This window comes from Gopherus flavomarginatus, chromosome 4, assembly GCF_025201925.1.
Source record: "Gopherus flavomarginatus isolate rGopFla2 chromosome 4, rGopFla2.mat.asm, whole genome shotgun sequence".
NCBI classification, from domain to species: Eukaryota; Metazoa; Chordata; order Testudines; family Testudinidae; genus Gopherus; species Gopherus flavomarginatus.
In genome coordinates this window covers 199,472,966-199,498,548 of record NC_066620.1, presented here as the reverse complement: position 1 = coordinate 199,498,548, position 25,583 = coordinate 199,472,966, and the positions used below count along the sequence as shown (strand labels likewise).

Sequence of the window (25,583 nt, the reverse complement as noted above, 5' to 3'; positions counted from 1 at the left end):
GGAGGTTGTAGGACCCTACATGGGAAGGCAAGGCTCTTTTGCCAAGTTCCCCTTGAAGATGGTGTGACAGACTGACAACATCCTGTAATATCCTGAACAAACCATATGGAATTAGGATAAACTTTTACTGAATTAGAGTTAATATCGTTGGGGTACATTGTATTACAAATGCAATTGTGTATGTTATTTTCAAGTTGTATGCATTTCGATAGGAGGGGTAAAGAGGAGAACAGCAGCGGGTGATTATGCAAATTCGCTCAGGTTATAACATCTCCAAAGAAGCCATCTCACTGGAGAGATGTGCATATACTAGTTCAAACTGGATTATCCAGGGAACAACAAAAAAAGGAATTTTGGATAAATAGTATGGTATAAAACTGGCTCAGGACCTTCTTCCTGACTCAGAAAACAGATGGGACCTCCTGGTTCACAGAGGGCCCTAATCCTTAGGGTAGGTTGCAGGGACTGGGCCTACTGAGACCTCATCAGCCTGGATGCTTGTTCTGAGCAGAAGCTGTGATGAACTTGTAACCGCAAGCAGTCCTGGGGGGTTGGAGGGAGGACTTTTCCTGCCAGAATCCAGGTTAAGGTAAACCTTGGTAAGCTTATTAGCATGCATGTAGGTTATTGTATTGTTTTTAATATGTTTTTGCTGTAATGCTTTTACCTTCAGAATAAAAGAAGCTTACATACAAAGAACTGTGTGTTACTGATAACTGTAGTGATCACACCTGATAGCCTCTGAAGGGAAAGCAAGCTGGTGGGGATTAACACAATGAAGGCAGGAAGCTGTGCAGGCTGGAAGGGAGAGAGGCGCTGATCTCCACCCCAGAGGTGACATCCAGGGAGCCGGAAGCCTGAGAGTGGGTTCCCTTACTGGACCATTGAGGGAAAATAGAGTTACAGTTGCCTGGAACTGTGACAGGGAAAAGGACTCCCCACTAACTCTTACCCTCTGCTGTGTCCATGCCTCTCCAGCCATGCTGCTTAACCCAGCTCCTTGACTCTAGGTTTAGTTCCACGGATACCCAATCCACACCGCATTCTTCAATAGCAGCAAAGAATCCTGTGACACCTTATAGACTAAAAGACGTTTTGGAGCATGAGCTTTCGTGGGTGAATACCCACTTCGTCAGATGCATGTAGTGGAAATTTCCAGGGGCAGGTATATATATGCAGGCAAGCTAGAGATAATGAGGTTAGTTCAATCAGGGAGGATGAGGCCCTGTTCTAGCAGTTGAGGTGTGAAAACCAAGGGAGGAGAAACTGGTTTTGTAGTTGGCAAGCCATTCACAGTCTTTGTTTAATCCTGAGCTGATGGTGTCAAATTTGCAGATGAACTGAAGCTCAGCAGTTTCTCTTTGAAGTCTGGTCCTGAAGTTTTTTTGCTGCAGGATGGCCACCTTCAGGTCTGCTATAGCGTGGCCAGGGAGGTTGAAGTGTTCTCATACAGGTTTTTGTATATTGCCATTCCTAATATCTGATTTGTGTCTGTTTATCCTCTTCCGTAGCGACTGTCCAGTTTGGCCGATGTACATAGCAGAGGGGCATTGCTGGCATATGATGGCGTATATTACATTGGTGGACGTGCAGGTGAATGAACCTGTGATGGTGTGGCTGATCTGGTTAGGTCCTGTGATGGTGTCGCTGGTGTAGATATGTGGACAGAGTTGGCATCGAGGTTTGTTGCATGGATTGGTTCCTGAGCTAGAGCTACTATGGTGCGGTGTGCAGTTACTGGTGAGAATCTGTTTCAGGTTGGCAGGTTGCCTGTGGGCGAGGACTGGCCTGCCACCCAAGGCCTGTGCAAGTGTGGGATCATTGTCCAGGATGGGTTGTAGATCCCTGATGATGCGTTGGAGAGGTTTTAGCTGGGGACTGTATGTGATGGCCAGTGGAGTCCTGTTGGTTTCTTTCTTGGATTTGTCTTGCAGTAGGAGGCTTCTGGGTACACATCTGGCTCTGTTGATCTGCTTCCTTATTTCCTCATGCGGGTATTGTAGTTTTGAGAATGTTTGGTGGAGATTTTGTAGGTGTTGGTCTCTGTCTGAGGGGTTAGAGCAGATGCGTTTGTACCTCAGTGCTTGGCTGTAGACAATGGATCGTGTGATGTGCCCGGGATGGAAGCTGGAGGCATGAAGGTAGGCATAGCGGTCGGTAGGTTTTCGTATAGGGTGGTGGTAATGTGACCATCACTTATTTGCACCGTGGTGTCTAGGAAGTGGACCTCCCGTGTAGATTGGTCCAGGCTGAGGTTGATGGGGGGGTGGAAGCTGTTGAAATCGTGGTGGAATTTTTCCAGAGTCTCCTTCCCATGGGTCCAGATGATGAAGATGTCATCAATGTAGCGTAGGTAGAGAAGGGGCGTGAGTGGATGAGAGCTAAGGAAGCGTTGTTCCAGGTCGGCCATAAAAATATTGGCATATTGTGGGGCCATGCGGCTGCCCATAGCGGTGCCACTGATCTGGAGATATATATTGTCATCAAATTTGAAATAGTTGTGTGTGAGGATAAAGGCACAGAGCTCAGCAGCCAGTTGTGCTGCGGCATCATCAGGGATACTGTTCCTGACAGCTTGTATTCCATCTGTGTGTGGGATGTTCGTGTAGAGAGTCTCTACATCCATGGTGGCTAGGATGGTGTTTTCTGGAAGGTCACCAATGCATTGTAGTTTCCTCAGGAAATCAGTGGTATCACGAGATAGCTGGGAGTGCTGGTGGCATAGGGTCTGAGTATAAAGTCCACATATCCAGACAGTCCTTCAGTGAGAGTGCCAATGCCCGAGATGATGGGATGTCCAGGATTTCCGAGTTTGTGGATCTTGGGTAGTAGATGGAATAACCCTGCTCGGGGCTCTCAGGGTATGTTGATTTGTTCCGGTGTTAGTGTAGGGAGTGTCTTGAGTAGATGTTGCAGTTTCTTAGTGTATTCCTCAGTGGCATCTGAGGAAAGTGGCCTGTAGAATTTGGTGTTGGAGAGTTGTCTGGCAGCCTCCTTTTGGTAGTCAGACCTGTTCATGATGACAACAGCACCTCCTTTGTCAGCCTCTTTGATGATAATGTCTGGGTGGTTTCTGAGGCTGTGGATGGCATTGCGTTCTCCACGACGTAGATTATGAAGCAAGCGATGTTGTTCCAGACTAAAACGGGCTACCCCTCTGATACTTGACACCATTCTACAATGTTAGGGGTTTTTTAAATTAATATTTGTTTTTATTAAATTGAGCGAGGTTCTAACCAAGATGGCATGATTAAAAAAACGTAACCATGCTCCACAATTTACAGTAAGATTGGCAGTTAAATTAGTTTGTCTCACCTGGGAAGATAATTCCAATCCTTTTTAATGCTTGGATTTCTTTTAGTATGGGATTGAAATCATAAAGCTGTATACTGAAAAAGAAAAGATGATTTACTTAACTTTTACTCCATATAGAATACTGTAAAAAGTTGTTTGGATAACCACAGAATTATAGACTATGCAATGAATGATGCTAGACACCATTATGCCAGGGAAATCTGAAGAAAAACAAAAGAATTGCATACTCTTAAACAATCTGCAATACATTTTTTTCTTTGTTTTATGGTTTGTTGTGTGTCTTATGTTCTGTATGCACATATGCTGATCTTCGTATTACTTTAAAGAAAGGAGGCAGGAAGTGAGACAAAAAAGCATGTAGCAAGTAATGGGCACTGTAGTAAATGTTAAAAGAGGGATAGATTATTGTGAAATGGTAGGGAAAAGAATGACATGAAACTGTGTTCACATTTGAAAGATCAAACAAAATATAAGGGCTAAGCCAAAAAAATTAATAGATTTCCTACTGACCAATTATTACTCTAGCAATTAATAACAAGGCAGATACATAGATAATAAATGAAAGATGGAAAAATACAGAACAACTTCAGATAAAAGAACTATGCAAAAAGGCACGTGTTCCTCTAGAAAGATTAAAGAAGTAGGAAGCTGGTTGAAAAGAACTCTGCTCAAATTATCAGTGCACAGACTTGGGTGGCAACACAAGGGAGAAACAATGAAGGCTGACAAAGAATGTGTCTGTGGTCAGTTTCCATTAGACACGATGAATCAGTTATATTAAATTTAGAGTTCCAATAAAATCTTGCTATTGTTTTGGCTAATTGACTTAAGGAGGGTCCAGGGGATTATCATTTTGTCAGAGGTTTATTATCCTGGAAAAAGGGTTCTCTCTATAGATAATATGATGGCAGATTGCCAGTGCTCTCATGGTCACTGTATCCTGCCAATGGAGCTAAAGAAAAAGGATTAAACACAAACTTCGTACAGTGATTACCATTAAAAGACTGACATTTTCCCTCTGTCTCCAAAGAATGGTATCTGATATTTGGCAGTTGTTTCCTATTCTGAAAACTGTCAGCAAGTGCTGGCTGTTTACTGGCAACCAATGGATTCTGTTAACATGAGCACAACCAGTCTGAGCAATGGAATTCCCCTTCACAGTAAGCGATGAAAACAGTTTACTCCATTTGTTAGTGACAGAGAAGGGATGATCTAAAGCACTCAGCTCTGACTCAGGAGACCTGGGCTCAATTCCCAGCTTTCTACTGGGAAATATTAATACTTCTGTATCTCACAGGTAGGCATTGTAAGAATAAATCCACAAATACCTGAAAGGCAACCTGAAATTGTGTTGATAGGGACCATAAAAAGTAGCTAGTTAGGATAAAATACTACAGTATTATCAGTACTTAAGCTATACTGAGCAAGACATTACAAGTTCTGGAATTTGGGCTTCTGTGGAGCTGAAAGTTCAATTCAGAAGCAGAATTTCTCCACGTGAGGCTCATAGAAGCACTTGGCTTCAGAGGTGCTGATTTTCTAATATGCTGGGGGGGGTCCTCCCCCCGGCTCTGCTCCAGGCCCCACCCCCATTCCACTCATTCCTCCAAGGCCCTACCCTGTCCCACCTCTTCCCACCCCCATTCCCAAGCATGCTGTGACATCACTCCTCCCTCTCCACCCCAGAGTCTCCTGCATGCTGTGGCACAGCTGATTGCGGCAGGCAGGAGGTGCTGGGAGGGAAGGGAAGGTGCTGATCGGTGGAGTTGCCAGCAGGTGGGAGGCAGAAGGGGGAGAGGAGGTGATATGGGGGCTGCTGGTGGGTGCTCAGCACCCACCATTTTTTTCCGTGGGTGCTCCAGCCCTGGAGCACCCACGGAGTCGGTGCCTATGCTTGGCTTGCTCAATATTCCATAGTCTTTGCAGAAAAAAAAATCCAACCCCATTGATCAATATATAATTTTGGTACAAATTTATAGTACTGCTAATTGAGTACCATATACTTAGAGCAGATATGAGCAGTTCGAACATTCCCATGTGCAGCCATTTCAGAATAAGGGAGTTTTTTCCTCCATACATGTAAACAGTCTAAATTCTGGTCACACCCAGAATTTTCATTGTATTAAGCACTGTACAAACGCAAAAAAACTGTCCCTACCCAGAAGAGCTAATATCAGACAAAGGATGAGGGGAAACAGATGAACGGAGAGGTCAAGTGACCACCCAGGTGACAAGTCACACTGCAGGTCAGTGGCAGGGCTGGGAATACAACCCAGGGATGAAATCCTAGCCCCACTGAAGTGAGTGGCAACACTCGTTTGACTTCAATGGGGTCAGGATTTCATTCATGGTTTCCAGAGTTCCAGGTCAGTGTTCTATCTGTTAGACCACACTGCCTCTCATACTACTGGTTCTAACGGCATACCCCATTTTAAGCACAGGCAATCACTCTAAAACCAGAATGAAGTTCAGATGCAGGGAGGAAGGATTGGCCAGTGGTTAGAGTGGTTCAGTTCCTGTTCCTCCACAAGCATCCTCTATGGCACTGATCAACTCACTTTGTCTGGTCCTCAGTTCCCTATTTGTAAATTGAGGTTAATAGTACTTTCCTACTTCATGAGGGTGCTGCAAGGAGAAATACATTAAAGATTGTGAAGTTCTCAGATACTGTGGTGATGGAGGCCATTTTAAAGTACATTCTACATGTTAAAAGAATCCCCTCTAAACCCATTTATTTGGTGATTAGACTACTTTAGACCAGATGGTTTCCATTTGTGGTCCATGGCTAGTCACTTGCTGCTATCTCTGCTAGTTTCCAGACTGGAGAGAAACAACAAGTGGGAAGGACAGAGTGGCAGCCTGCGCAGAGCAAGGCGACCTTTAAAATGTGAATCAAGAAATAAACTCAGAATCTGGCTAAGACACACAAATGTTACCTGCTTGGACACAGCACTTCAAACAAAAGGCTGAGTCTGGCATGAGGGCTCTGGGTTATGATTAAGGTGCTCTTTTCCTGTCCCTCCCGCATTTTTCCTGAGATGATTGCAGGCAAGCCTTCTTAAATGGCTTCCTGGCTTGTCATTGGTTAGTGTTTCCTCCTGGCCCCTCTAGGCCCCTGGAGGAGTAAATCTTGTTGAAAGTCCAGCCTGAGCAAGGGGTATCAGGGTGCCAAAGCCTCCAGAATGGGACAGAAAAGTCATGGCAGACTCCATCACAGGGAGATTAAAGGAGAAGAAATAATCAGGATTATTTTTTTAAAAATGTGTCCCATTCGGACTACATTAAACACTATCTGGTATGCTTTCCCCGTGTTGGAAATTGCTATAGTTGCCACAATGACACTAAGTGATTATGAATGACAGGAGAGTTGGGAGCTGGGGGAAACTCCACGCTCAGACAAAGTTGGAGAACCCCCCGCTTCAGATAGCGCCGAGACATGTTTTATATGAAATCCAGCCACACATCATTATTCAAGGATCTACTCTGAACTAGCTATAATTAAAATTAATTGCTTACAATTATTTTCACGGGCATGTTCAAAGAGCCACACTGGCAACCTAGTGAAACCTCGATGTTAACAGACCTTGAAATAGATTTTGATCTGGTGGGATATGTCCCCAGGCTTCAGGTAGTTAAAACACTGCACATCTATATGCTTTCCTACTTGCGTAGCCTATGACACTGGTATATGGATGCCTATGCAGTAGTGCAAACGACCTTCCCCCAAATAGTATAAACTAACTGAACACAGAATTGTTAGTGAAATACATTTCTGGTTAAGAACTGTTACTATCTGGCTGTGATTTAGGGCCTTATATCAGTGGGTCTCAAGGTTCCTGAACTTGAGGAAGCCCAATTGCTGTTAAAAGCCTTTTGCAAGGAGCTGAGTTTAAGTTTTTAAGTTTAAAATTGTCTTTCCTTTCCAGCCTTAACCTTCAGTATTGCTGCTGCTATTAGTGGGGAACTTCAGGTACATAGTGGCCTGCAGATTATTGTTTGAGAAGCTCACAAAATACCAAGTAAATTGCATTTGTGGTAGTGGAAGAATGAATTATAGTCCTTGTAATGGGGGAGGGGAGGGAGGTAATGGGAGCATCACACCCTGAGAACACTGTTTCTTTACAGAAGTGTTTTTCTAAAGACACATGCTTTGTAATATCAGTGATGGACCTCAGCAACTTTGGTCAACTGTTCCCCTTAAAAGTTACCCGTAAAAGTCAAAGCAGTATGGATATTGGTAATGAGGCCAAAATGTGTAAGAAATATGGGAGATTAAGACCAAAATCTAAAAATAGATAAAGCAAACTTGCACCCAAGACATCACAGATCTCTAAGCATTGACCTGTATTATGCTCTCTTGTCTCCATCAACTGGAACATTGATTTTTACAGCCCATATTGTACAAAATAACTTCTCACCAGATGGAGCAAAGCATAAGCACAATAATGGGTTCATCAGCCCAACATGCATGTTCTGTAGTTGGAATTCAAAGTAGGGGCTAAGGAAATGGAAGAGCCAATTTCTTTTACACCAATCACTTCTCAACATGATTTTCAGTTGTAAGGCTTCAAAGGAACAGATTTTCCCACTTTGCTAAAGCAGAGAAATGCTTGATAAGTATGTTTTCTCTTTTCGTGTTCATAATCTGGAACTCTCTTTATGTACTGTAGGTAGGTGCTATACAGTGCATGAAACACCTGTATGAAACCCTGAAGGAGGGGCAAACAGATAGAATTTTCAGAGACTTCCAGAGATATTTTCAATGTTGCTTAAACTTAGTGAGTCATTGGAAATGTTATCAACAGAAGCTTATGGGTAAACTTTTCAAAAGCACATAAATCTTACATACAAAATCACCTAAGTCACTAGGTGAAAATCAATAGGACAACTGCTTTTGAAAATTTCACCCTCCAGTGCTTTGTGATTTCTACAAGGTATCCAGCTTTCTTCTTATTCTCCCGAAATTGTTGTTTTACTTTTTGTACTAGGATTTGCCCTTTTGGGGGGGATCAAGTGGGGGAAACAGTTATGTTCTTCTCCTGACTTTCAATCTTGTCAGTCACTTCCCAGTCTCTCCTTAAATTTGGGGGCTAAATCCAATGTCCTTCTTCAAACAAACAATCTCCCACTGAATCCAGAAATAATAATTTCAGCTTTAGGACCTGAACTTTAGTGTCTGTTCCACTAACAGGTGTGTTACTAGTGTCTTATTGCTCCATTCTACTAAGAGTTGCATATGCAGCAACTCATGAGGCTTTTCTACATGTAACTGTAGAACATCTCGGGAGTTCCCAGATCAGCTCTCACTTTATCTTCCCCTCCTGCAGCTGCAAGTGCTAAAAATTCAGAATAGCTAGAGGGCTCATTGCACCTTGCTGAGCTTCCCCAGAGAGACCAACAGGTGCCCAAGCCTCTGCAAGAATCTGACTATGAAGACTAATTCTCGGCTGCTGGCATCTGTAACTCTCAATCTCTGAAAAAAATGTGATATGTAGGAGGGAAGGATTTCAAAAATGTGTAGCAATGAATTAACTAAAAAGCAGAGCAGTTCTATTTCATCACACATTATGAGTCATCATCACTTTAGAAATTCATGTCTGAATTCTCATGATTCACATTTGCTAAAACTTTTTACAGTCTTCTGATAAGGTGTTTTGCTATAAAAACTATTTTTGTAGCAACAATTCTTTAAAATTCCTTTTAAAGCTACACTACTAAAGGGGTAAAATTTTCAGTAGCACCTACGTGACTCTACAAGCCTTAGTCCCATTTTCAAATCTGGGCTGAAGTCTCATTGAAAGTCCAGTGTGACTCAGATTTGTTACTTTCAGTGAGACTCGGGCTCTTCAGAGCCTAATGGCTCCTCCACACAGGAAAGATAGTGTGGAATAAGCTAGTGTATGGATTAGAAGTACAGTAGCTATTCCACACTAACTCCCTGCATGGACACTCTTATCCACATTAAAAGTTCCCTTTGGACAAAGTTAAAATTCACAAAGGCACTTTTAGAAGGGAACATGAGCATCTGTGTCCACTTGGATAGGATGCAGTCTGCAGGCAATTCCTCTGGGTATTTATTTGAAATCCCCCTCAATATTTAGCATCCCTCCTCTTAGTCACTTAAAGCACTTTATAAACATTAACCCTCAACACCACTTTTTGGAGAGATAAGTCTCCACTTTACAGACAGAAAAACAGAGACAGAGGATATGGTAATTTTTTTTTAAGTGGCCTCTCTGATTATTTTGAGTGTCCAGTTTAAGATACCATGTGCTCAATTTTCAGAGATCTGGAGGGCCTCTAACTCCTTTAAAAAACAAACAAACTGTAGGTGCTCAGCATCTCTGGAGGAAAAAATCAGATGCAAAGTATTTCAAGCTGGATGCTTAAAAACTGAGACACCCAAAATTAGTGGATATTTGAAGATTTTGGCCTAATTGATTTGCCCACAGTTGCACAGCAAGTCTTTGTCCGATCAGAGGTTAAAACCCCTGTCTCCTGACACCCAGACCCCCACTGCAATTCTTAGAGAGCAACTCTTAGTAGCAATGGTGTTAAAACAAAGGGTTTTGTGTTTAAATAATCATGCATTTTAGTAAGTTAATTGGAAAAGCATGTACTTGAGTTTTTAACCTTCATTTTGATCTAAAATTTTAGATTTATTTCTCCCATTTAAAACTGAAAAAAACATCACATAGGTAAGAGAACCATGTCAATAACAAAAATTGTTTATTCATTTTTGGGGCCTTGTGACTGACATGCTAAAGACAACGACAGCAGAAACATTTAGGGAACTGCTAACTATATCAGCTCCATTTATGTAGAAGTGTAATTTCGTATTCTATGTCTAATTTCCCTGTTATTTTCAGTGCAATTTAAAAACTATTTAGGGGAGAGGGTCCTGTTGCTAACAAAACAAACAAACAATTATTCTGTGGCTATGCAATATGCACTCGCTTTTGCTCTCTCCTAATGTAAATTCTGAACAGCTCTTGGAGATTTTATACACACAGAAGTTTCCATGAAAAAAAAAACAAAACCCACAATAGAAGCTTCTTTACTCTTAATTCATCTAGGCAGTTCAGTATGACTGAGGTACAAAATCTACTGCTGCTGGGTAGACAAACAAACATACATTGAACCTTTGCTGAAATCAAATGATTGTCTGTAAAGCTGTCTGCATGTTGAGAACTAGATGGGTTTGACTAGTGTATTATCTTTCCTAGCACATCAAACAAAGTCTACATAACCTAATAGCAAAAGCTTTAAAACAAATGTATTAATAGGTAAGGAGGTGGGGGAGGAGGGAATTGCCACTAAGGAAAGTCATTGCACATACACATCTTGCTACTAATCACTAATGTAAGTAGAAAGTGAAATACTTCCTCACATACAAAAGACACTATTGATTTGCTTTTGTACCATTCATCATATACAAAATAATCTCATACTAATCATAGCATTTATCAGTCTGTGACGAAGAAAAAAAAAATACAACCCAACAACTGCCACAACATCTTAGAGCTGACAATTCAAGAGCAATCAATATAATGCCGGTCTCAGACTGCTAGAAGGATTAGATTTAGCTGGAAAACAAGTAGTCCAGTTAACAATTGGTATTGGGTCTAGTGTTAGGATTAGTAGGCAGTGCTAATCACAAGAAATGTAGAAGATTAGGAGGTGCTGGTTCCCAGTAAGGTTTTCAAGCACATGTAAATATTGAAATTCATTGTGGGATTAAAATACCGCAAATCTAAAAGAGGTGGAATATTAAAGTAGCAGCCAGATTCAGTTAGGCTGTCCTCCACCTTCCCTTGAGGATTAGAGATCCTGCTTTTTCCAGCTTTGTAAAATTATGTAGCGTATCATGATGAAGGACACTAAATATGCTTTTACAATACCAAAGACAGGTACTGAGAAATGCATTACTGTGATATAAGGTAGTTAGGTTAGGGGGAAAAGAGATTCTGGTTACCAGGAGCTGGTCTAACACAGGGTGCATAACTGCACATCAAAGTGCTTAGAAAGGGAAGATAATGTGAATTGCTAAAATACTTAATGCATGGATCTTTGACGCATTAACAAGACTAGGGTGCACCTTAACGTATTGGTTTCTGGTTCTTTATGGCGGTTCTAAGATTACCTTCATGTTTCATTCTGCTTCAGTCATCAATTACCAAAGACAAATAAAGATCCCCAATGTTAATGTTGAAGCTAAAGCTGTGCAAAAACACATGAAAGAGATTTAATTAAAAAAAAATCGAGAAATATTTTTTTAAAGTCTAAATGTGAAGTTTGGATGAGTAATTTCAATGAAACATTTCAACCAGCTTTATTTGTAACACTGTGCTACGCGACTCACTTTCTTTTCCATATGGAAGTCTCTGTCCAAAGGATTCTCAACACCTCAACCAGCACTGCCAAGGTTAGGCTGCGAGCCACATGTAGGCCTCTATTCGGTCAGTAGTGTGATGTCTAAAGGGGACACTGTGGGCCGGATCTTCCATTGACTGGATGCTGTCTTACGTCATTTGGCAGGGACATAAACCCAAGCCTTTCTCACCCATCCAACCCTTTTCCAGAGATTCTCCACAGAGCTGAGGATGACAGGTCAATGGTATCCATACCTTGCTGCCTGCCCACTCCTTCACCAGCCTGCCTAGAATACATCTCTCCCTCTGTGAAGCCCCTAGGAGGGGCCTCTAAGGGTACGTCTACATTGCAATTAAACACCTGCAGCTGGCCCGTGTCAGCTGTCTCAGGCTGGGCTAAGGGGCTGTTTAATTGTGATGTAGATGTTTGGGCTCAGGCCGAAGCCCAAGCTCTGGGATCCTACCTGCCTTATGTTTAATTGCAGTGTAGAATACCCTAAGGAGACCAGGTGTTGCTGACCCACCACCACCTCCTTTCCACAAGGGAATGAAGAGATATACACTGTGAGAGCGCCCTCTATACGTTTACCTGGGGATTGCCGGGTAAGGGGGTGGTGGGGAATGATCTCAGCCAAGTCTATGTAACTATTTTCTAGTGCTCATTTTCACTGAAATGCTTCTGGTGCATTTAGTTGCACTTTTCACTTCCATATGATTTTGCTTTTCTTTTTCTCCTCAGAATGAACTCCTTTCTCCTTCTGCTACTGGCACCTGAAAAACCATCGATTTATGAGAGTTATAAAACAGTCATATTAAATAATAGAGGTGAACACACTGTGTGTGATTTCTGCAAAAGTCTTTTCACAAGAGATAAATTTATTCATTGCATTATGGAACAGTTTGAGAAAACAAGATCATACAATGTACAGCAGTGCCTCTATATTTAAATTGTGTCATTTCTATTCATGAGCACTCTGATTAGATACACTGCAAAAATCATCAGTAAGAAATAAATAATTCTGCCAAATTAATAGTTGTTGATTTTTTTACCTGCAAATGTAAGTAGCATCTCATTCACACTAGATAAAATTGCCATAATTTGGATGCATGGATCATGTTGGTTCAAGCCTATAAAGCATATTGAGTGAGTTACTCATCTGCATTTTCTTAATATTAAACATTTTCTTTTAAAATAATAATGAAAAAAAGTTATGTAGTGAGTTAAGATTGGATGAGGAATACTTTAATTTGAAAGGTTTGGTGGCTCAGACTTCCACAAGTGGGCAGAGAGAAATAAATGGCTAAAAATGCACAGCTTGGGTTGAAAGGGGGGAATTTGGGGAGATATTGCTAAACTGTCCCTGCCAAAGAGGATTTATCCCAAGCTCATAAAATACACTTCTGACAAATAGTTTTGGTTTATGCCCTCTAAATGCACCAAGCAGCATGAACTACTGCTAATGTAATTGGATAACAATACCAACCAGCCATTACAAGAGTGCACACTGCACCAAGTCTAGGGAATACTCCATTTGAACTATGTGGGCAAGTTGGGACAAATGCCTCATAACATGAAGTTACTTAGCAGGAAGCCCAACCAAATATTGTATATTTAAGCAAAATGCATTTTATTGAGCTACTGTATGTTGAGTATGAGTTGAGTATGTTGAGCTACTGTATGTTGATGAGTGCAGTACATACACTAGACTTATCAATACACAAAACACATTACACACCCTTAAGGAATTTGTCTGATTTGAATCAACAAGATATTCTCCTAAAATCAAATAATTTCCAGAATATTTCAAAAATGAATGCATAGCTGAATATCTTAAGGACACCTTGTTTGCAAAGCAGACAGACAATACAGATCAGAGAATTAGGTATTGCAGGCAAAGCAAAATCAAGAAACAGCTGCACACGCGCACAATATGACAGATATTAGCAAAATAGGGGTAAAAACAAAAATAATAGAAAAAATAGAAAAAAAACGAACTGACAACAAAATCTCAATGCACAATAAAGATTTTGGAAGCCCATTTGCACATACACCTCTACTCTGATACAATGCTGTCCTTGGGAGCCAAAAAATCTTACCGCATTATAGGTGAAACTGTGTTATATTGAACATGCTTTGATCCACTGGAGTGCGCAGCCCTGCTCCACCTCCCCCAGAGCACTGCTTTACCGCATTATATCCAAATATGTGTTATATCGGGTGCTGTTATATCAAGGTAGCGGTGTAAATTGGAAAACACAATTCTTGTATTAACAATTGATGAAGAAACAATATACCTTAAATTTCTAGTACATTTGAAATTATTTCCTTTGGTTCAAAGCTGATAATCCTGTAACAACCAGTAACTAAATGGTGACTTGTCAGACTTGCTCTGAATGTAGAACGTTTGCACAGTTCTTTACTAACCCAAAGCCATTATCAAAACTATCAAAATTACAGTAACTAGATTTACTGCAGCATAAATTGTTGTTTTAGCCATTTAAATGTTTAGTGAACATAACAAGATTGGATTGGTTTTCAAGGGTTACTAGCATAAATATACCCTCACCCATACAGTACACTTCGTCAGTTTCAGCTTCCCATAAATCAAATATACAACCAATCATCCTTTTATGCTAGATATTAATGGCAATTCCATTATTCAAATCTAGCTAGTGTAGATTTTCCCTTCATAGGAATGTAAAGCAGTTCTGAGTAGACTTTTAAGTAGGCAATGGGAGATTCTAATCTTACTAAAATCCTCTTACTATAACTTTAGAGCAGGCAAAGATGAGGGGTTCTGCATTTCTCAATTTATCTAGTCTGTGAAGAAGGCAGTTTTTAATTCCTGTAACCAGTGAAATATTAGAAATCCTTTTGCATGCTTAAAGGACTGTATCCTTCCTTAATAACATAAGAGACACTCAGTGTAATTGTTTTTGCTCATGTATCAGTAAGAAGAGATACAATTCTTCAGTATGTTACAATTAAAGGTTCTTATCACTATACAAACCTCTTTCAGAGAATTACTAAAACGAGTTTGCAAGTTGTCTAATTTTCTGCTTAAAACTAAATTTTTATACTCAGTGCAAAATGAAGTGAAAGTGTAAAACAGGGGTCGGCAACGTTTCAGAAGTGCTGTGCCGAGTCTTCATTTATTCACTCTAATTTAAGGTTTCGCGTGCCAGTAATACATTTTAACCTTTTTAGAAGGTCTCTTTCTATAAGTCTATAATATATAACTAAACTATTGTTGTATGTAAAGTAAATCAGGTTTTTAAAATGTTTAAGAAGCCTCATTTAAAATTAAATTAAAATGCAGAGCCCCCCGGACCGGTGGCCAGGACCCAGCCAGTGTGGGTGCCACTGAAAATCAGCTCGCGTGCCGCCTTTGGCACGTGTGCTATAGGTTGCCTACCCCTGGTGTAAAATGTACATATATTTATGTCATCTACCAAATAAACAAAACAGAAAACTTAACTATCATTTACACAGCACAATCTGTTCTGCCACTGGCTTTCTTCTCTCCCTCATCTTCCCTCAACCTCTCACTCCATGAACACAGAAACACAGGAACTAAGAGGATTTATATTTCAATAATTCATCTCTTTTACAGTCATTTCTAACTATGCACCAAAGTTCATCCACAGTGCTAGCCCAATTTAGCTGATTCAAATAGTTTTTTAAACAGTGTTCTGTAGTGATGGTCACAAAAGGCTTATAGGAAACTGCACAGCTGTGTTTATGTAAAAAACTGCTCTATAGCACATGATGAAACTCTACCCTGTCTGAGGGGGACACAATACCAGCCATATCCTGCCCAAATCCTACTCTTATTTTGTAGAATTGCTCCTGCACAAAAGGCTTATTTTACATTTCTGTGTCTATGTCTGTGGGTACGAAGGGAGGACTATAAAAGAATTCTTCAAATGGAGAATAAGCAGATCAGTACTTTTTTTTTTTAAATGGTGGGGAGCCCTGATGCAGTAGAAGCTGACTTAACTTGTGAAAAGTAAATCCTGCAGCATGGGCTGCGGGACTTGCTCATCTGATCCTGCAGCCATGTCAGCTCAAGATCAGATCCCATTTGGTTTCAAAAGCCAAGTGTAGTCTGGTCTTTCACATGTATTGATGGCCACCAAAGATCACCTTACAAGATGTGATGCTGCCCATTCAGCTAGTGCAGAGGTGGGCAAACTATGGCCCATGGGATCTTCCTGCCCGGCCCTTGAGCTCCTGCCCTGGGAGGCTAGCCCCCGGCCCCTCCCCTGCAGTTCTCCGTCCCCCGCAGCCTCAGCTCACTGCACCACTGGCACAATGCTCTGGGTGACGGGGCTGCGGACTCTTGCTGGGCAGCGCAGCTGCGGAGCCCGGGCCTGACTTGGTGTCTGTGCTGCACGGTGGTGTGGCTGGCTCCAGCCGGGTGGCGTGGCTGCCTGTCCTGGTGCTCTGGGCGGTGTGGCTGTAGGGCAGCCAGCCATTGGTGCTCCAGGCAGCACGGTAATGGGACAGAGAGCAGGGCGGGGGGGTGGATAGAGGGCAGGGGAGTTTGAGGTGGTGGTCAGGGGTGTGGATAGAGATCGGGGCAGTCAGAGAGCGGAGAACAGGGTGGTTCGATGGGGTAGGGGTCCTGGGGGGGGGGCAGTCAGGAATGAAAGGAGGAGTTGGATGGGGCAACAGGGGGCGGTCAGGGGCAGGGGTTCTGGGGCTGTTAGGGGACAGGGAGAAGGGGTGGTTGGATGGGGCAAGGGTGCGGCGGGGTGGGAGGAGAAGTCAGGAATGCCCGCCTCTGAGCTAGTGGCTTTCTTCCTTCTGTGACAGTAATGAACTTGTATTCCAACCTAGTGATGATGATCCTTTGCAACAATGTCTCTTGGTTGACTTATACAACTGATATTCTAACCAACTGCAGTCATGGTTAAGATCACACAGCACTTTCTTCAGGGTTAAAATCCCTCTCGTGTTCTGGGGAAATTCCAGTTCAGATAATCTTATTCCATCTACCTAAAATTCCCTCGTAGTTTCAGTATAATCTGTAACTGCCATGATCAACAAGTATGGATTTAATTAGTGAAAAAAGACTTGAGTGGTTGACCAGGAGATGGATATACTCTCAGAGGTCAATGTAGAGAGTTCTTGTAGAGAATCCCCAGTGCTCTTACCCTTGAGGTCGTGTTTATCGCAGCAGCAGACTGTAACAGACTCATTGCAGTTCATGAGAGAAAATCTATAGCTTGAAAATTTTAAAACTCCCTGGGAAAAATGGTATCTGAAAATTGAGATTCTTTATGTTGACTGCCTGCTTGAGAACCCAAGCTCTCTTACTGCTGCACAAAGGCTTCAGTGTGCGGAGGGGGGGTTGGGAAAACTCAAGCTCTCACATAACCTAGAACCATTCCCGTGACTTTGGATACCTAAGAGAAACAAGAAGAATTTGCTTAAAGTCAACAAACTAGAAATTAAATACTGAAAATTTCACGAGAAAAAAATTGAAATTTCTGTAGCGATGCTACAGTACTTTGTTTGTGAAGAAAAGGGCTGCTGAAGTGAAGAATCATTCTGGGATATGGGAAATGCCAGTAGTTTAGTAACCAGCTGCAGTACCACAAATGAATCTTCTTGGTCAAGCTTATATTTTCAAATCCACTGAAGTGGAGATTGATTGCATCAAAGACTGAGGAAGGTACTAGAGACATGTTGAAAGTGGAGCTGGACGAAAGAAAACAAATATTCAGAACATTATTTTATTTGGTTTACTGTGCAGAACAGCAATGGCTCATTTGAAATAGGCGTGTGGGTTATTTTTGTATATGCCACATGAATAATATCTCTGTTATTGAAATAATATATTTGGTGAAGTGTTATGTTTGCATTACATGTTTTTGGAGAATTTGGTTACGAATACATTGAAATAACTTTATTGGGCATCATATTTATGACATGTCTATTCTTGAAGTTCTATTTTGAGACCAGTCAGAATTTATATTCATATTGCACATTGGATATTATATATATATATATATATATATATAAATAAATAAAAATAAAAATAAAAAGATGCTCAGTGTTGTTGGTTATGTTGTGGGAGTCCTCTTTAAATACATTTTAAAAAAAAAGTCTTAAAAGTTGCACAAACTGGGCACTCTGCTACAGACTGAGATAGTTTGCTACTCCACACTTTGTGAAGTGCTGATGCACATTTGCTCAGCAAACCTGTGTGCAATGAAGATTTTCCCCTCAACTTTTTTATACTAGGAACCTAATAAAATATCTTGGTTTACAATTGTTTTTATTTAAGAGGAATATAATGTTTTATTATGGATACAAAATTTTGAGCATGTGTATAAATATACACGTGACTAGAGAGTATGTATAAACTGGTTCTAATCCAGCCCCACTTTTTCACAATAGTCCTTGTCCACAACAATGTGATTTACAGTAATGTCTATTACTTTGTAATTTCTGATCTCTGGTGATAGTGGACATAATTCTTACTGCCTTTCTTTATGAATGTGATGCTTTATTTGTAAGGTTTCCCCCTTCCCATTGAAAATCTTGATCTTGCTGTGAAGAAACTCAACACTGTTAGAGAAAAATTTAGTGCTAAGATACTCTGACCTTTATAATGATCTTGTTTCTGTTGTTATGATAGGAAAATATATTGTAACATGCAAAGTCCCTTGTGTTCCAGTTAGAAAAAGCCATCTTCCAGTAACAGCATACTGTGATCAATAACACTTTCTTAATATGTTATATTACCTCTCACTGAAAATCTCTCACTTGACATTTCAGACTGCATGGGGGGAAACTCCTGACAAAACCCAAAATGGTAAACAAGATGCCACAAATTAATTCTATCCCATGGTGATCTTTCCTTTCTTGAACAGTTTGACAAGTCTGGGTCATCTGACTTCAGCAGAAGCCTTTGCAGCTTGAAACAGAGATATCTGCTCCATTTACCACAGTGATTGCTATTTTAGTCTGGGTAATTTTGTGTTGAAATATGTTGTATGGTTTAAATGTCTCATTTCATCGGAGACCACAATCTGTAGGTTTTGAAACATTAAATTTAAGAAAGAGATGCATAGGCCTCATATACATTTTCAAATATGTATCTTTTAAGCCAGAATCCTGAACATAAGTGTAGTTCACTTTCAAATCTACTGTGCCATGATGAATATCTGTTACTCTGTACAGAAGTGGATCCTGAGAAGCACTGAATACCTACAACATCAATTGAAAGAGCTCAGTTCTGCACTATTGAAGTCAACGGGTGCTTTCCTGTAATAAGTATTATTATTAAGCACCCCAGTCCTAGGTACTAACCCACATTGCTACATCAACAACAGCAGGATCAGGCCTGCCCATGTTAAAAGCAGTAGTAGCACCTCAGCATCTCTCAGAGGCCCCATCCTGCAAAATTTAGGCATGTGCAGAATTTGGTCAATGGGACTAATGACATGCACCCAAATCTTTTCAGGATCAGTGTCAGAATCAGTACCTACATTAATACGACAAAAGAAAGAATAAGTGGTGCACAGTTTTTTAATATTTATACTATGATAATACTCATTGTCCTCGGTGTTTCTCAAACACATGGGAAGATGCTGTCCTTTCTCAGCTGAATTTAGTCTAAGGTGTAAATCCAAAGTACTTAAGCACGCACACAACTTTAAACCCATGGAGTAGTCCAATTGAACACAAAGGGACTGATCGTACATATACAGTGAAGAAGGTGCTTAAGTGCTTTAATGAATAAGAATCTAAGAAGAAAAGTGGAATATGAAGAGTCAGGGGAGAAGGATACAATTATTAATATAGTTATAATTCCCGCAACCCATTAAACTTATAAAGCAAGTGCCGACATCCCCCCCCACCCCCGACATCCATTCCACAAGCCATTACTGTGAGATTGAGTTCCTCTATGCACTGTGGCAGAACTGAGTCTGGCAAAGAGATCAGGAGTTCCTTCATCTCAGGAAACAGGTCCATTGATGAGAAGCAACGCTGAAGAAGATATGGCAACATTTGTTGCAAGAAGTAAGCAAACAAACAGGTGAGGCTCACGCCACTGATGGAGCAAAACTACAGGTGTGACATAAGAGCAAACTAGAAGGGAAGGACAGAAATGTGAAATGCTTTGAGGGTAAGGTCAATTTAAAAAAAAAAAAAAACTATCCAGCAAAACTCTATATAATTTGCATGAACAAAATATCCTCTGTGGTGAACGATTTCATTTGTAATAAATAAAATCTGCAATCCAGGCAACATCATGGCCTGATGACTCATGATCCATTCATAATTATCACTCATCTCAGTCCTAAATGAGCTCATTATTAATAAAGCTGGCAAAAATATTTTAAACTGCTCTTGTAAAAGGAACTTAATTTAGAAAGATATCACGTTTCCAGGCTTTGTTTCTAGTCCTAAACCTTGACTGTGTAAGATGGCAGCCTCATAGCAAACTTCATGTGTCTTTCCTTTGACTTCTAACAAGTGATTTAGCATCTAAGCTGTATAGTAACACAAAACATTAGAAACTATATTTCTCTGGTTTAAAAGCAACTATTAACTTTGCAGAGATAATTTTATACTATAAACATACATATTTTGACCTTTTTACAGTGTCTTTTTCCCAAGGAACTAAAAATATTTCACGGTTTCTGGAGGTCTCACAGCACCCCTGTGAATTAGAAGGATAAACTCTCCATTTTAAAAGACAAGGAAGCTGAGGCATAGTAGTCACAAAGGAAGCATGAGCCTCAGTTTCCTTGGGAATAGAACCCAGATATAACTCGCAAGCCTGGAGTTATGATGTGGTGGCTAGAATTGTGGCTATCAACAGAAGCTATATATAAATACATAAATCGACAGGACCATATTACTTAAGCAATGTTCTCCCTTTTACTTACAGAACTTAAGCAGGCAACTCCTGATCAGCATTCATAGAATATTTGTTAGTATTTCCTGTGTCTCAGCTAGAGAAAATCCACCTCCCTTCCTGAAATCATGCTGCTAGCTCATTGTGCAATACTGGGAGTGTATATGGAGCATGATTCTTCCCAGAACGATACTCTGTTTAGCAGATTTGCAGAAGTGATTAGATTGCCTCATCTTAACATGTATAACAATGGTTATTGGGCAACAACAACAACAACAACAACAACAACAAAAAAGAAAAAGAAAATCCAATCTCTTTTTAAGATATAGAGCTCTGAATTTTTCTGGATAAGTGAATCTCCCACTGTGTGAAGGAGAGTTACTGCTTAGTTTCTGCGCCATATGCCAATACATATCACATTAGACTCCTACTTAAGGTTATAGATAGCAGAAGACAGTGCAGCTAGCCTTTTCAACTTTGTTTAACTTGCTTTTCTCCTCCACTGACTGAGTCAATGAAAACTGAAATCTTTGCTTCAAACCACCTACGATGCAGAACAGAAATTTTAAAGCAGCAAGGCTGTGTCAGAGATAAAAGCAGTGTTCTTTCACTTCTGGCTTTGGTACAGAGGATGGAGATGTTCTTGTGGCCCCTTTTGTTTCTCCACATTATATTGTCAGTTGTTCTTTACTTTACAGATTACACACAGTATCACATTAGATGCACCCCACAGTTCCACTGCAACATACAGCTAAAAGCCATGCTGTTGAGTGGTATAGCAGACAAGCATCTAATGGCATGTGGTCAACAGAAGTCTCACTTTATCATTTACATGCCTCGCTCACACTTTCCTCAGGTAGCTAGTACTCTGTAAAGCAATTATTCTGCTGTGCTGGAGGAACCACAGCTATTAAAACAACTGCATTACAATCACAGCTCTCACACTCCTTTCCTCCATTTCAAATGATGTTGTTCTTTAATGCTACATATAGTCAAAACCGATGTCAGTTTGAATCAGGGACCAAAGGTTCCTATGTAACTGCCCACTTAGAATATTGAAGTTTTATTTCCATACTCTGCACCATAGTCAGGATTTATAACGCCTCGAACAAGATGTGTGAACAGCCCCCCACCCCCACATAAAAGATTAAAATGTATTTTAAAGGAAGCAACAAAGACTGAGAACATGTGAAAATGGGTCAGAAAGACCAAACGGTCATTCATGCTCTCAGCCCACTACAGCAGTGGACAAAGTGCATCTTGGAAAAAGGAGACAGACTCGGATACCATATGAAACTCAGCGAAGGGGAGGGAGTAATCCACAAATTAACAATGTCAGATTTCAGACTTCATACGAATATAAACATGACAACTTTATTAATACATTATAATTTGCTCTAACAAAACCAGAAGAGTTCTCCTATCGTCAAGTAACAGGCACAGTACATTGTTTCAGAAATATCAACAGGAGGAATGTCACAATATCTTTACTTCAGTAGACAGCCAAGGACCATCCTCGGAACATTAGAGGAAGGTTTTTTATTTTCATATCAAGTGCATTATACTGCCACGTGCCCAGTGAATTTAACTTGTGATATTACCATGACAAAAAATAAATTCATTTATCTGTATTGTATGAATGCAAATTCTTCTCATTTAGCCCATTTTCCCTCCTCTTAGCTGTACTTTCCCATCTCACTCTATTTAATACTCTCCCTCAGACTCCCCTGACTCCTGTTTGCCTCTTGATCTGCTGTTTTCATCTCTTTCCCTGCACATATCAAGCCAAGGTACTTCCACATGAAGCTCCAGCCACCCAGGCCAGAGTACTAGCTGTTGTTGGAGCACTGCAACAGGGACTCTTCTCTCTTTCCTCCCTCCCCACCACCAATGAGCCAGTCAGCAAAGCAGGCAGTAGATCTTTTTCTCTCCCTGCTGACCTTTTCATCAGCTGACACACCCCGGCCAGGCCAAGCTTGGCACAGTATCCATACTGGTGGCCAGGATATGATCTACCAACACATACAGAAACAGAGCTACTTTTTTAATACATAGTTGAACATTTACTTTTACTACAACTAGAATACAATTCCAGGCAAAAACCTTACTCACAATTCTGGTTTATTTTTCAAAAACTTTTATTTTATATTTGTATAGATGGGCTACGATCATATTTCATTTTTAATCTCCGTTGCCAGTAAAATGATTCTATTTTATATATCTCTCTGTTCTATCCTGAGCGCTCTAACAATGTGCATATACACATGGTCTCCCAGCCGATACGTGCATGTGAGATCAGGCCCTTAATTTGTAAAACACACACTGAGAAGGTGCAAGCCAATCGTTTAAGGATGGTGCAAGTCTCAGAAATGTAATGTGTTTGCATATATTATACGCAGGTCCAGTATTAACAATGCCTGATACTTCCCATTATAAGACCCTGTTTTCAGTTACTTAAAATATTGCCAAACTTTAAGAGATAGGGCTGAAATTTTCCACACTAGGTGTACGTCTGCCTCAGGAAAATTTTGGCCAAAAGAGTTCATCCATTTCCAAGACTGAGACCAGGGAAAAATAGCTTTTTTGTCTATCCTAGTGACCTTTTGAGAAGCCCTTGTGCCCTCATGCTTTGGAGCAAGGGATTGAAATTTTGGCAGAGGAGTGAGCATGCTCCAGCCAGAGGTGCAGAGGGATGAGGAGAACTTTCCCTGTAATTGCAGTTCCTGCAGCAGCAGTGCCAGGTCAGGATCAGGACACCAGAACTAAGAGCAGGATGCCTCTCTCTCTTATTCCCTCAGTAACCCCCTGCCGACATCCAGGCAGCATAGAAGAGGAAGCTGCCTAATTCAAATGCAAAGGGGACAGGAGCCAGACCTGGGTAGGAGCACAGGACAAGGACCCAGGGTGGGGAGGGGACTGGTAGGTGGCAAGGAGAGACTGGGAAAAGAGACTGTGAGAAGGAGCCAGGGTGAAGACACAAACTAGATGAGGAACCATGGGAAGGAGACAGAGCCATTGAGGAATGTAGAATATGGGCGTAAGAGTGATTGGAAACTTGGACTGAGGGGGAAGTTAGAGATCAGACGAGGAATGAGGTGTGACTGGGAACTAGGAATGGCTAGACAAGAAAACTGGGGACAAGGATTGGGGTGGAGGGAACTGGAAATAGCTGGACAAGAAGACTGAGTCTGGGAGGGGAGAGAGAGTCTGGGATTGGGATAAGAAACCTGAGGAGTGGAGACAGGTACTGTCTAGGTCAGGGGTTCTCAAGCTTTTTATTTCCGAGCCCCCTCCCCCCCATAAAAACTCCACATCCCACCTGTGCCACAACAACTGTTTTTCTGCATATAAAAGCCAGGGCCAGTATTAGGGGGTAGGAAGCAGGGTAACTGCCTGGGGCCCCACACCACACAGCCCAGTGAACCTAAGTTGCTAGGGCTTTAGCTTCAGCCTCAGGTGGCAGGGCTTGGGGTGGCGGGGCTTCAGCTTTCTGCCCTGGACCCCAGTGAGTCTCTGCTTGGCGGACCCCCTCAAATCTGCTCGCAGCCCCCCAGGAGGCCTCAGACCACTGGTTGAGAACCGCTGGTCTAGGTAAAAGAGAATAGCACTGGAACAAGGAGATGGATGGGAAAAAGACATGACTAGACAGGGTCTGGTTAGGGGCAAAGGGGTCACACCCCGGGGAAACAGGCGGCAGAGTGTGTCCAATAGAGCACTCCCACCTTGAATTGGAACCCAAGATTCCGGAGCCCCATCTTTCCTCTGCTGTCGGCAGGTATTTGTAAAACCCTCTGGCAAATCTCATCTCCCGCTAGTGCTTGTCCACATAGAAGATTACAACCGATTACGGCTATTATTTACTTCTTTAGCCAAGTAGCAGAGGTCTGTGCAGTGGATCTAAAGTTTCCAGCTGTGCTGATGACCCACGTGGGATGCCACATGATGGAACTTCTATTTTTTCAGTCTGTTTTGTTTAAAAAAAACTTAGGCAATCTTAATTCTGGTGTTTCTTCACTTTTGAGTACTTACCTTTGCAACCTTAATAATGTTTGTTTAACCTATTTGTGTGTAATATATAATAAAGTGTATGCATGCACATATATAAATTAAGACATAGAATTTGTCCACCCAGTTTATAGCTTCTTATTGTAAAGGTTACATAATGTAGGGCCTGATTCTGAAGTCTTAGTACCAACACAGTATTCACATCCCACTGAATTGAAATATGACTCCTCATGGTAGCGTTTGCAGAATCAGTTTTTACCCTACTTCCCCACTTCTTATATTGTAACGCAGCAATTCAGTTGCCGCTGCCCAGATACAGATTTACTGCAGTCACTGAAAGATAAAACAGGGCCCAAATTGTATTTGTTAGGTGACAAGAGGTCATGAAGGAGAAAGCTGAAAAGATTTCAGGTGGATTTGCTATCATGAAAACAAACTGTTTTCTAGGTTATAAAAAATAAGTAATTGTACTCTTACCTTGTGGTTTCCAGAATCTGTGTCAAATTCAATCTCTGGCAATACAGTAAGTAAACTGCAGGACTGCAAACTCTTGCATTTAGCAGGAGATTTCTGGGAAACCGACTACCTAGAAAGAGTTGAAGAAAAAAAAGGCTATTTTCTATCTGAAGATGAAGTAATCTATATTTAATAAGAAGAGCCTTTCAATGAGCATAGCAGAAGTGAAAAATAGCTCCACAATCGGAGAAGTTAAATGTCACCATGATCGGCACGAAGAACTTTAATCTCCCAGAGGTGACAAAAATCTCCATGAAGTGTAGAGAGTCTGGTTCCTGGTGGATTATTAAGGGTTTAACAGAGAAAGGCCAATAACCAAAGTAACATGGTGCTAAACCTCTTATCAAGATACAAAAAAACCAGGGGGTGGTGGAAATCTTCTCTTTAATAAATTGCTACAAAAAAGAGAGCACACAAGCACATGCACAAGACAAAGTAGACCAAGACAATTTGAAAGCTATATGACATTATAGAAGAAAGGTTTTTTTTGTTAGCA

General features: G+C 41.1%; 1 protein-coding gene across 2 annotated transcripts in view; it reads right to left on the bottom strand.

Annotated features, from left to right (window-relative positions):
* Positions 1 to 25,146, bottom strand: part of KLHL29 (kelch like family member 29) — a 475,551-nt gene extending 450,405 nt beyond the window's left edge. Inside the window, exon 1 of one of the 2 annotated variants that reach the window (XM_050950742.1) lies at positions 25,049 to 25,146. The gene's annotated coding sequence lies outside the window, so the exon portion shown is untranslated. The remainder of the gene's footprint in view (positions 1 to 25,048) is intronic. The other variant, XM_050950741.1, reaches the window with a different exon arrangement.
* Positions 25,147 to 25,583: the final 437 nt, after the last annotated feature.